Below are 12071 nucleotides of genomic sequence, written 5' to 3' on the forward strand. Positions count from 1 at the left end.
ACACACACACACACACACACACACACACACACACACACACACACACACATATACACAATCACATACAACTTGCTAATAGAGAAAATCTTCTAGGTTACTCTTGGGAGATTATGTTACCAATGCGTGTTCTGAGTTTTTTGAACTCAAGTTTGGTGAAATGATATCGTATACCTATGGCATCTTCTATACATAGTGGAAGGTATTTGGGCTGAAATTTGACTAGGACAACTCAGGTCTCCTTAGCTTCCACTTGGAATTTATAGGATTCCATGATCGTGAACATTTTTTGTTGATACAGATATACTTTAGGAAAACCCAATAGATGTACAGCGGCAAAATTTTATAGCAGAATCCAGGGAGATGATAGCTTTCCAAGGTATTCTTTGTTGAACTTCTTTCTAACATGTAACTGATTCTCTTCATGAGGTAGGAACCAGTGTTCATATGTTCATTATATTTTGTTTTTCAAATTAAATCAGCATGTACCAGTAGAATATAAACTCCTTGATAGTGAGGGATGGTTTCATATCAGTCAGTCAACAAAGCATTTGTTAATCATTTAATAAGTGTGAAACACTATGGTAAGTAATAAGCATAGAAAGACAGGCAAAACCCTAGCTCCTATTCTCATGTTGTAATTAGGGGAAGCAACATTTAAATAACTTTACAGGTGAGATAGGGTAGATGAGAGGCAATCCTGGAGGGAGCGTACTGGTGATGGAAGACATTGGGAAAGGCCTTCTGCAGAACAGGGGTTTTCAGCTAAGTCTTTTTTTTTTTTGCGTTCCTATTAAATATATTTTCACATTAGTCATGATGTAAAGAAGAATTAGAACAAATGGGCTGGACTACGAGAAAGAAGAAATAAAACAAAACAACAAAGGAAAAGGAGAGCACATAGTCTGCTTCCATCTGCATTCAGACTCCAGAGTTCTTTCTCTGGATGTGGATAGCATTTTCCATCGTGAGTCTTTTGGCGTTGTCTTAGATCCTTGTATGGCTGAGAAGGTCAGCTAAGTCTTGAAGGAAGCCAGCAGGTGGAAGCGAGGAGTGAGAGCATTCCAGGCATGGTGGATGACAGCCGGTGCATAGGCACAGAGTCACAAGATGTAAGGACTTATGTTAGGAGCACCTGGAAAGCCTGTGTCGTTACCTTGGAGAGGATGTGGAAGCTAATCAAGAGAAAGAATGCTGGAGTGGTAGGAAGGAGCCAGAGGATAAAAGGCTTTAGAAGCCAGACAGAGGATTTTATATTTGATCTTGGAGGTGATAGGGAGCTACTGTTATTTCCTCAGTGGGGCAGGGGCTTGACATGGTCAGACCCGGGCTTTTGGGATATTGCTTTAGCAGCTGGCAGAAAGATGGACTGGCATTGGGAGGGACTTACTTTTCTTTTAATATTTTTTTTTCCTTTTAACCTCATTGCTTGGTGTTGAGTAAATGCTTAATAAATGCTTACTTACTGACTGACGTAGTAAGTGCTTAAATATTTATGAATTTGAGTTTAGTGACTTAGTATTTGTGTTTGGATGATGCAAAGGTGGACCTGGCAGAGAAAGGTGAAAAAAAAATACGTTGAGCTTTGTGGCTCAGGCTTCGGAGTCAGAAGAGGAGCAGTGCTTATCAAGTTGCTAAAAAGCTGATGTCAACGTGTCCGGTACTCATGAAGGGAATCAGAAAGCGATGAGCCTGGCTTACTCCAAAAAGCCGTAACATGAGAAATGGCTTGTGTGGTGCAAAAGAGAAAATGATTGGCCAATGTTGTTGACCTCATCTTCAAATCAAGCAGAGATCTCAAATCTCTGCCCAATTAGAGGAAAGGGTAAAGTGGAGATTAAGATCTGAGAACAGATAAAACATATCCACCCTGTTCAGGTTGCCCCATTGGGGCAGCTGTCCTTCCAACTTCAGTGTCTCAGTGGTTAAGGAAGGAGAATATTTGCAATTGAAGTGGGGTGGGGGTCCTCTTGCGTCAAACAAACCTACTGATTCATGAGGCAACCCATTCCAGTCAAGGACAGCATGATTCTTTAGGAAATCTTTCTTTCCGTGAAGCCTCAATTTACTTCTTTACAAATCCTTCCCCCTAACCTGCATTTTTCTGTTATGCTTAAGAGGAATCTCTCCTCTTCTACAAGTAGCCCTTAAAATATTTAAAGATGGTTACATGTCCTGTCTGAGTCTTCTGTTATCCATTCCAAACATCTCTTCAAACAAACTATCGATATTCTCATATGGGAAATGAATAGAGGAACAGACATAGACCTGGATTATGACCATTTTAATGGAAACAACTTTTGTAAACTAATCAAGCTTAAAATCTACCTGAACCAGAAAATACTTGATCTCCTCACTAACTTAATGTCCCAATTTTAAGAACCAAGTAAAATGATAATCCAAACATGTTAGAATAGAGTTTGCTTTTCTTAGCATGGATGAAGACTTTATTTCTTCTGTTGCGGAACCCAAAGAACTCAGCATTACTAAAGTGTGTGTATATGTGTGTGTGTGTGTGTGTGTGTGTGTGTGTGTCTATCTGCCGTGTAAATATCCTGTTTCACTCATCTAGCTTATTTAGGTTGCTTTGTTATGGGGAAGATGATGAGGAATGTAGTCTGGCAATATTTAGAGAATTGAAGGCATGGTTGCTTTTGGGGAGAATGAGGAAGATCTTGGTAAGATGCCTCTTGAGTTTACCAGTCAATGGGCTCTGTTTAAATGTCTGTGTTTGATTATCACAGGGAATTAAAACTCTTGGCAAGAATGCTTTTTTCTGTAATGTGCATATTTTAATATGCTAGTGCAGCTTTAGCTCACTGTGGTTTAATAAAGCAAAATGTACTCTCTCTCTAAGCACATAAAATGCCTACTGATGTAAAAATCAATTCTTCCCTCATAGAAGAAGACAATCGGGAACAGATGAAAAGACAAATACTTTGAGAGCATTATGTAAGAACATAAAATCCCCAATTTTGCCAGTGCAATTTAAGACAACCAAAAATAGATCCTCACTTAGTCATGTTTGCTGGCATGTTAGCTGGCATTGACAGCTGCCCCTCTCAGCTATTGGAATATTTCTTCACAAGGTTGTTAGGCAGATTGGCTTTTGAGTTGTTGATCCAAATTAATGAGTGCTTTTCATAATTACTTTTCTTTAGTTGAATCTCAATTCTGGAATTTTCAGAATTGCTTCATGCTAATTAGATCTCTAGAGGCAGGGTGAGCCAGGAAGACCCGGCTTCAAATCTTGCGTCTGACAGATACTGGCTGTGTGACCCTGGGCAAGTCCCTTTACTTCTCCATGCTCTAGGCAGCTCTGGAAGACTACAAGTCACAGAGGAGGTACCAACCTGCATTGGTGGAAGGAGTTTTCTAACTGGGGAGGCCCTGTATCAAGGAAATCATAGATTCAGTCCAAAAAAAAATTAGATCTCCTGGAGTAAGTAAACCCATATTTTCATTCCTTGATTCCTCTGGACCCAGTTTTCTGGACTTGCCAGTGAGCTGTGATTCTGGCTGTCATGATGTTTAACCAAAGGGACATCACAAATGGGGAGTTAATCCAAATATTCACTTTTGTGGCATGGCAATGATAATAATAGCCACTTACAGTTGTAGCACTCTACATATCTTAATCCTTTTGATCCTTGGTACAGTCCTGTGAAATGGGTGTTTTTGTTGTCCACTTCTTACATATGAGGTAATTGAGGCTCACAGAAGGCTCACACAGCTGGGCAGTGTCCAAGGCAGGATCTGAACCCACATCATCTGGATTCCATTGCATCGTGGTTGGAATCTGCCAGGAGCCCTCCCGACCTCCTTCGTCATCTCCCTTTGCAGGGAGTGTTCCCATAGGAGAATCATGGCTCAGAATAATAACCCAGAGGTCAGATGGTGTTTTTGGTCATTAACAGAAAAAAAAAGCTTAACTTGATCTTAGCCCGGTGTCTGTCCAAGGCCAGGAGGGGCTTAGGGATTTTAGGTCTTCTGTGGAGCAGGGTCCGCTGGTGGAGAGAGGCCCCACAGCTCCGGCAAGATTGTTTCATTAAAAACCCCTGTTTCCTGAACATGGCAGTTCATTACATGTTTATTCAATTCTAAAAGGATTAATTAAGCTTCCACTTAACTAATGTAACCTGTGTGACAGGCCCTGTCCTCACAAAAAGAAGCACCAACTGGCATCTGCTCTCGTTTACTTTCTTCCAGGGGGATACGATGTGCAAACAGATAAGTAAATAATAATCCCACCAGGCACAAGAACAACTATCATTTCAACAGCAAAGTATATCTCTGTTGAACCGTACCACTGTCCTGTGAGGTTGGTACTGATATTATCACCCCCATTTTTCTGATGTGGAAACTGAGACTGAGAGAGGTTGGGCTTTACCCAGGGTTGAACCAATGATAAGTTTCCAAGGGAGGATTCAAGTTCGTATCTTCCTGACCTACGCAGGCACACACCACACACACACACACAGAGTAATTTCAACACAGAAAGAGCAATAACTTCTGGGGCAGTGGATCAGGAAAGGACTTTCAGAAATTAATGGCAAAGTACAAAATCTTTTCAATGCAAGCTGAACTCTTTTCTCCAAATAGTAAGCATTTATTAAGCTCCTGCCATATGTCAGGCAATGTCCAAGGTGCTGAAGACAAAGTCAAACAGTCTCTGATCTTGAAGAAGTGTTCTATTGTGTTTTTGTTTTGTTTTGTTTGTTTTTGCAAGGCATTTGGGGTTAAGTGACTTGCCCAGAGTCACACAGCTAATAAGTGTTATGTGTCTGAGGCCGGATTTGAATTCAGGTCCTTCTGCCTCTAAGGCTTGTGTACTATGCACTGTGCCACCTAGCTGCCCTGTTACATTCTATTTTGAAAGATAAAATATGCACATATATATTACACACACAGACAAAAACACACACACACCAAGATACATTTTTATGATGTGGGTGCAGGCAACTAAAGCTACGGGATTCAAAACTTTTTTTGGAGATTTGTTTTGCCATCTCCATTGACTTTTTTTTTTTTTTTTGCTTTTTGGTGAGGCAGTCAGGGTTAAATGACTTACCGAGGGTCACACAGCTAGTGTCAAGTGTCTGAGGCCGAATTTGAACTCAGGTCCTCCTGATTCCAGGGCTGGTGCTCTATCCACTGTGCCACCTAGCTGCTCTTTCCATTGACTTTTGAATCCAGAATTTCTTGCTCTTTTATAAATGCTTCTTCATCTATACTTTCTCTCCTCTCTGTCACTGTTGGTACATAGGTATTCATTTCTCTGCAAATTTCATTCTTTTATTTTAAAAGGGAGTAGAATATTTCTTTACTATGAAGCAATTAAAAGAAAATTGATTTTTGAATGCCTTTATTATTAGAAATCTTGCTCTTTAGTTCTAAGGACTCTGATCATTTTTCTCTCCAGTTAAGCCTGGGAGGAAAAACGATGAGTCTGAAGCTTGCTCCCTGGGGTGTACGTCACGTTTTGGTTGTTTATCAGTAAAGCGTGTGTCACTGTCACCTCCTGTGACATTTAGATGACAGGGTATCTCAATTTAAAGTTTGATGTTGGGCAAGTTAATTAATTGGTTAGGTTATCACTTGCTGTAATTAGGTAATAAACACTAATGAGGGGAAATAACTTTTGCCAGGCCAGGTGAAGGTTTCAAACAGAGTCATGAAGGCCATTTCCTGGCCTGGAGCTCATCTCATCTCTGTTTGCGCCGTTTACCTGTGGCATTCCATTAAAGCAGCTTCTCACCATTATCTGAGACTCAGCATGAGTGATGTTGTTGAAAAAGCTTGGTAACACAAAGGGGGTATTTAGTTACATAGCTAAGGTATTACAGGGGTTAGCATTTGGGGATATTAATTTTAGTGACAAAGCTTAAATACTTTGGCCACATAATGAGAAGCCAGGACTCATTGGAAATGCCTGAAATGTTGGGAAAGATTGAAGAAGGACTTGGCAGAGGAAGAGGTGGATGGATAGTGCCATGGAAGCAATGAACGTCAGCTTGGACAGACTTCCAGAGATAGTGGAGAGTAGGAGGGCCTGGCATCTGATGGTCTATGGGTTCACAAAAAGTCAGACACAACTAAATGACTGAAAAATGACAGCAACAAATTTTAATGAACCCATTTTTTCCCACTTTCATTTCTTTCATCACTAAACTAGGAAGAACTTGCTAGAAAAGCTCAGCTAAATTATAAATTTGGTCTAATCCAGGGGTGCTTAATTGGGGCCTATGGACCCCCAAGGAGTCTGATTGCAAGGGGTCTGTGAACTTGTTTCTAAAATACATTTGTAATCTTTTGTAACCTATATTTCATTTTATGCATTTACAAACATGATTCTGGGTCCTTGGACTTCACCAGACTGCCAGTGGGGTCAATGACATGTAAAAAGGTTAAGAACCCCCCTGGTCTAGTGTCATTGCACATAGGAAATAGTGTAAGACTACAAATCCATGGCAATATGTTCTCAAGGATGCTTTGCTGGTATGTTATACTTTAAAGAACCCTGGTGGATACTGTGTAGAAGCTAGTATGTGGAGAAAGTGAAGCTGTAACAACAGTCTGGTGCAGTGTAAGTTCAGGTCACGGGTCTGGAGTTGGAGAATGAGGCCTTGCCTCCTTTCTTTCTTGCCCTTGGGGCCCTGGGAATATGGGTATCCTCTTACCCTGATGAAGTCACTCAACTCCTTTTTTTTTTTTCATCCCCAAAAGGGAGGTAATATACTAATACTTGCATTGCTTAATTCACAGAAAATTTAAGAGAAAATTGGTTTGTAAACATTATGGAAGTTCAAGTTATTTTATTTGAAAATAAGTTTGATTTGTGCCTTTTCTTTTTGTTTTCAGTTGGGTTTAACTCTTCTTGACCCGATTTGGGGTTTTCTTGGCAAAGATACTGGAGTGGTTTGCCATCTCTTTCTCCAGCTCATTTTACAGATAGAAAACTGAGACAAACAGTTAAGTGACTTGCTCAGGGTCACACAGCTAATAAGTATGTGAGGCCAGATTTGAACTAAGGAAGATGAGTCTTTCTGACTCCGGGCCTGGCGCTTTGTGCAGTCTGGCGCCACCTAGCGGTACTGTGCCTTTTGTTTTTATATCCTACTTCTTTCTATGTATATAGACCTTTTCCTCACCTAAGCATTGAACTCTCCTTTCTAATAAAGAAAACAATTAGCAGAAAACAACCGATAGAGTGAGTCTCTTTGATGGTGTATTCTCCTTTTTGCTAAGAAAGATATTTTGTTATCTCCTCTCTGGGACCAGAAATGGTCGATACAGATACTGTGAGGTCTGCTTTTATTAATTTTTTTGCTTTCATATATGCTATAGTTGCTGTGTATCTTCTTCTCTTGGTGCTAAAGGAACATTAATAAATTCTGACCTTCAGGCTATTTACTTCACTCTGTTTCCATTTGTGCAGGTTTTCCCGTATTCCTCTGAATTCCTCGTATTTGCTATTTGTCAGCTGTTACTGAGATTAAATGTGAAAATTATTTAAGGAGATAGAAGCAGTCAGAGTGGATTGCATGTGAATCATCTCCTGTGGACTCTCTGTGATTCCTTTGTGTCTGGGCTGCCTGCTTTTATGGTCTGGTTGCTGAGAGTGTTAATGAAATGACCTCAAGCATAGATGACCCTTGCCCCTCTTGGGTCCTTCTAGTATCAAATCTGAGGGCCACCTATAATTCCTGTGACCTGCCAGGACATGCTTATCTGTTTTTTACTTTTCAAAAGTCTCATTTTAGGAGTGAGACCTATACATGGGCAATGCCTTGCATTGTAGTGAATATGGAGGTTTTACTATTCATTTAAGCAAAATGATAAGCAAATCTGCAGAGAAGTAGACTTAGGTGTGTATTGATAGATGGGGACTCCAGTCCTATATTATCAGTAAACCCTGTTTACATTAGAAGTGGGGGTAGCTACTTCTCTTCCTTCTGCCCCACAACTAGATTCACTTAGTTCAATTGGGCTGAACATTTGTAAGGATGGGTGAGTCTCTTGGACTGTGCCAATGGGTCCAAATTGCGAGCACACTGCCTTTGAAGATAGATTGCTGACTTGGAACCCTATTGGTCACTTTCTTCTCATGTAACCTTGGGTAAGTCTCTTAATCTCTCAAGCCTCAGTTTCCTTCTTAGTAAAATGGTGGGTGAGGTGTTGTTCTTTGAGGTCCGTTCTGGCACCAAATCCTGTGACCTTATGCTCTTAGAAGAGCAAGTAGCCTTTTATATTAGTCAGACCATCTAATGGATAGAGCACTTGACTTGGAGCTGGGAAGACCTGATTTTGAATCCTTCCTCAGACATTTCATCACTATATGACCTTGGACAAGTCACTTACCATCTCTGAAAAGTGGGGCTGATAATCACACCACCTTCCTCAGACTGTTGTAGTTGGTCAATCAGGAAACATTTACCAGAAACTAGAAATTTGAAAAAAAGAAGACAAATAATCCTTGCTCTCCAGGAGCTCACAGTCTAATGGGGAGACAGCTCACAAACACCTGTCTTCAGACAAACTATAGACCGGTGAAATTGGAAATAATCAAGAGAAGACAATGAAGGACTATGGGGAATGACTTCCTGGAGAAGGGGTGGTTTATTTATTTCTTGATTGATTGATTGGCAGTTGGAGTTAAGTGACTTGCCCAGGGTCAAGTGTCTGGTTTGAGACTGGATTTGAACTCAGGTCCTCCTAACTCTAGGGCCGGTGCTCTATCCACTGCACCACCTAGTTGCCCTGAAGGTGGGGTTTTAACTGGGACTTGAGGGAAACCAGGTAGGTCAGCAAGTGAACGGAGATGAGGAGGGAGAGTCCTCCGGCATGGGGAGACAAGCGGTGAACATGCCCAGAGTTGGGTGATGGAGGGTCTTGGTTGAGGAACAACCAGGAGGCTAAGGTCCCTGGATCATGGCATAGGAAGATCAGAAATGTGGAATGGGGACCAGGTCACGAAGGGCTATGATTTCAAAATGATCCAGGAGTAGCTGCTGGAGTGTATTGAATAGGGGGATGACATGGTCAGATCTCTGTGTTAGGAAAATCACTTGGCAGCTGAGTGGCGGATAGACTAGAATGGGGAGAGATTTGTAGTGAGGATCAAATGAAATAATACATGTAAAGCACTTTGCATTTCTTAAGCATTACGTAAATATAATTTGTTGTTACTCTTGTTAGAACCGATATCCAGCCCCAGACTAATCTCCATCCTTTGCTTGCTGCTCTCTTACATTCATACTCATTATTAACAAGAATGTTCGGAAATCTCCCCCAGTGATGCCACTGTTCCTATGTGAATAACGAAAATGCCAAGTGGCCCAGCGGTGATCGAGTTGGGCCATGTGGGGTTGGTATAGGCACCAACCGGAGATCTCTTTGCATTTGGAGTTGTGCCGAGTGTCATGCTCATAAAAATCCTGAAACTAACATTAGCTATTAATGCATTGAATATTACCTGTGACATTTTTATTTCTGCTAGAGATAAAATTGTTACTTAACATAAAGTTGATGACAATATTTTTTTCTAGCTGGGTTCTCTGCCTGTGCTTATACAATTGACGACAATCATTTGTTCAAGGAAGACTATCCTTTGCCTTAATTATAGTTTTTGTTATTGGTGATGCAGAAAAACACCAGGAGTATTAAAAACTAGTTAATAACTAGTTAATACTATAGTATTAACTAATGAAGGGGAAGTGTCTTATTTAAGAATACAGACTTCTAGATGAGGAAACTTGCTTTGCTCATGGAGGCTGGTGCCTTCTCTGCGATGTATAATTGTTAGAATTGCCTAGACCCCAGACAGATTCAGTGACTTACCCAGCGTTGCACAGCCAGTGGTCCCGTGTGAACCCTTGCCTTCTTGGCCTCAAGGTCATCTGCTTCAATGAAAATGATTAGCCTGGTTGGGAAAAATAAACCTGCTACCTAATTTATGAATTGTCTATTTAGTTATTTAGACCACAATTAACTCTTTAGCAAGAATAATTTATTTAAATAACAATCTACCAGGAAATACCTTTTCTCCCTTAAGCCTGCTTCTCCCCAAGGCTGACTTCACTCATCCTTTGCCTTCTCTAAGTGGACTCCCTGGTAGGGGCTGGATGGTATTTGGAGGTTTGGAATGGTGTTCCATGGACTCTGTTTCTTCCTGTTCTCTCCCCCTCCACCATGTTTGGTGGTATCCCAGAGTCTCTTCCCCTTGGCTTCTGTTCCCTGAAAACTTTGCCTGAGGCTGATTCCTCTAAGGGACATAATTTATCTTCAGATCTGATGGAATCCCTCCCATTGCTTTACTCACTCAACATTTAACAGGCATCCATTAGTCACCTGCTAGGCTCTTAGCACTGTGAAAGGCAGAGAGATTACAAAGGAGAAAAAGCAGAAGCTTGCCTTCAAAGCACTCACTTTCTGTTGGTCTTGGTTGTGACATCAGAGAGGAAACTGTGGGAAATGATTCTTAAGCTGAGCTTTGAAGAAACTTGGCTTCTTTGAGGCAGAGGTGAGGAGGGAAGGCATTCTCAGCTTGAGGGGCAATGAGTGAAAAAACAGTGATGGGAGACGCAATGTTGGCAAAGACTGTGTTGTTTGGCAGGATTGTAGAGAGAGGAAGGTCAAATAAGTCTAGAAGAATTGGTCCATACTAGATGTTAAGAGGCCTTAAATGCCAAATGAGAGTAGAAAGGGTCCATTGGAGCTTTGAGCACTATGTGGTACCATCTCTTCAACTGGGGGATTTTTGTGGCTTCCCTGGGTTCCTGTATTGCTGGTTACTATTCTGACAGTTTTAAGGTTCATCAGTTAATCAACAGATGTACATATATCTGCTGTGTGCCACACACTGGCAATACAAGTTAAAAGAATGAAATGATTTCTACTTTTTTTTGTTGTTGGGATTAAGTGACTTGCCCAGGGTTACACAGCTCGTAAATGTCAAATGTCTGAACCTGGATTTGAACTCAGGTCCTCCTGACTCCAAGGGTCTATCTACTGCTCCACCTAGCAGCCCCAGATCCTTACTTTTAATGTGCATATCTCCCAACTCACCATCTCCTTTCCCTACTCTCATCCTCTTTCCCCTTTGGTATCCTGCTCTTTCTTTGTCCAGCCTTCCCCTCTCCTCTTGGCCCCTTGCTCATTCCTTCCTCCCACGCTCCTGCCCTTCCTCTGATCTCTAAGACACCTCAATTTCCCCAGTTTCTCATCAGTAGCTTTCTTATTACTCTCTATGGGTTAGTATTTCTAGGAATCCTTTCTTTTGTCATTACCATCTCCCCTAATTCTGGTAACATCTGTTACATGCAGAATAAATAAATGAATGGATGGATTTGGGTGGGTGGGGAGGAGACTTCCTCTCATGGTCTCTTCCATATCAGCTCTTGTTTTGGGATTTTTCCCGATCCATAGCCAAAGACTCGAGTCCTTAGACATTATTCTTGCTTTTCACCGATGCAGTAAAAGGTTCTAAAGAATACTTAGTACTTTGTGCCAAAAGAGCTCATATTGATGGTTTCAGAGACAAACATTCATGAAAAGAAGCATCCCACATTAACAGAAGTCATTTGTCCTTACTTATATTCAATGCTTGAGCAATATTGGACATTAGCCCTAGGGACTGGATAATTTTCAGTTAAAAACAAAACAGCAGAAACAGGCCCAGCAGGCCCCTGGGTATTTTTCCTTTTTTTGACCTTGAAAATTGAACTACTAGTATATCCATTAATCAGTGGAGAATGTTATGTACCCCATGCTCCACTCCTGGCTAATTTAGCTATGGCTCTGGTAAGATTCCTCCCTAAAATTATCCAGATACAAAAAGCACCATCATCTGGTTCGCATTCAGCTTCTTTCCAGAATCTCCCTGAGCCTGTGTTATCCTGCTTTTGTCCTGCAGGGACCCAAGGTCATCCCATTGACACAATGAGACATCAGAGAAGGATTATTATTTGTATAATTAATAAGTATCTCAAATTATTGAGTTAGGTACTATAGGGGACAGTATGTAGGACTTAGAGTCAGGAAGACTTGAATTTAAATCTTGCCTCATGCACTTA

At 41.1% G+C, this 12071-nt stretch overlaps 1 protein-coding gene across 5 annotated transcripts in view; it reads left to right on the top strand.

Annotated features, from left to right (window-relative positions):
* Window positions 1–12071, top strand: part of PATJ (PATJ, crumbs cell polarity complex component) — a 332827-nt gene that overhangs the window by 91359 nt on the left and 229397 nt on the right. The window lies entirely within an intron of this gene.

This window comes from Vombatus ursinus, unplaced genomic scaffold (assembly GCF_900497805.2).
Source record: "Vombatus ursinus unplaced genomic scaffold, bare-nosed wombat genome assembly UNPS02009824.1, whole genome shotgun sequence".
Lineage (NCBI taxonomy): Eukaryota > Metazoa > Chordata > Mammalia > Diprotodontia > Vombatidae > Vombatus > Vombatus ursinus.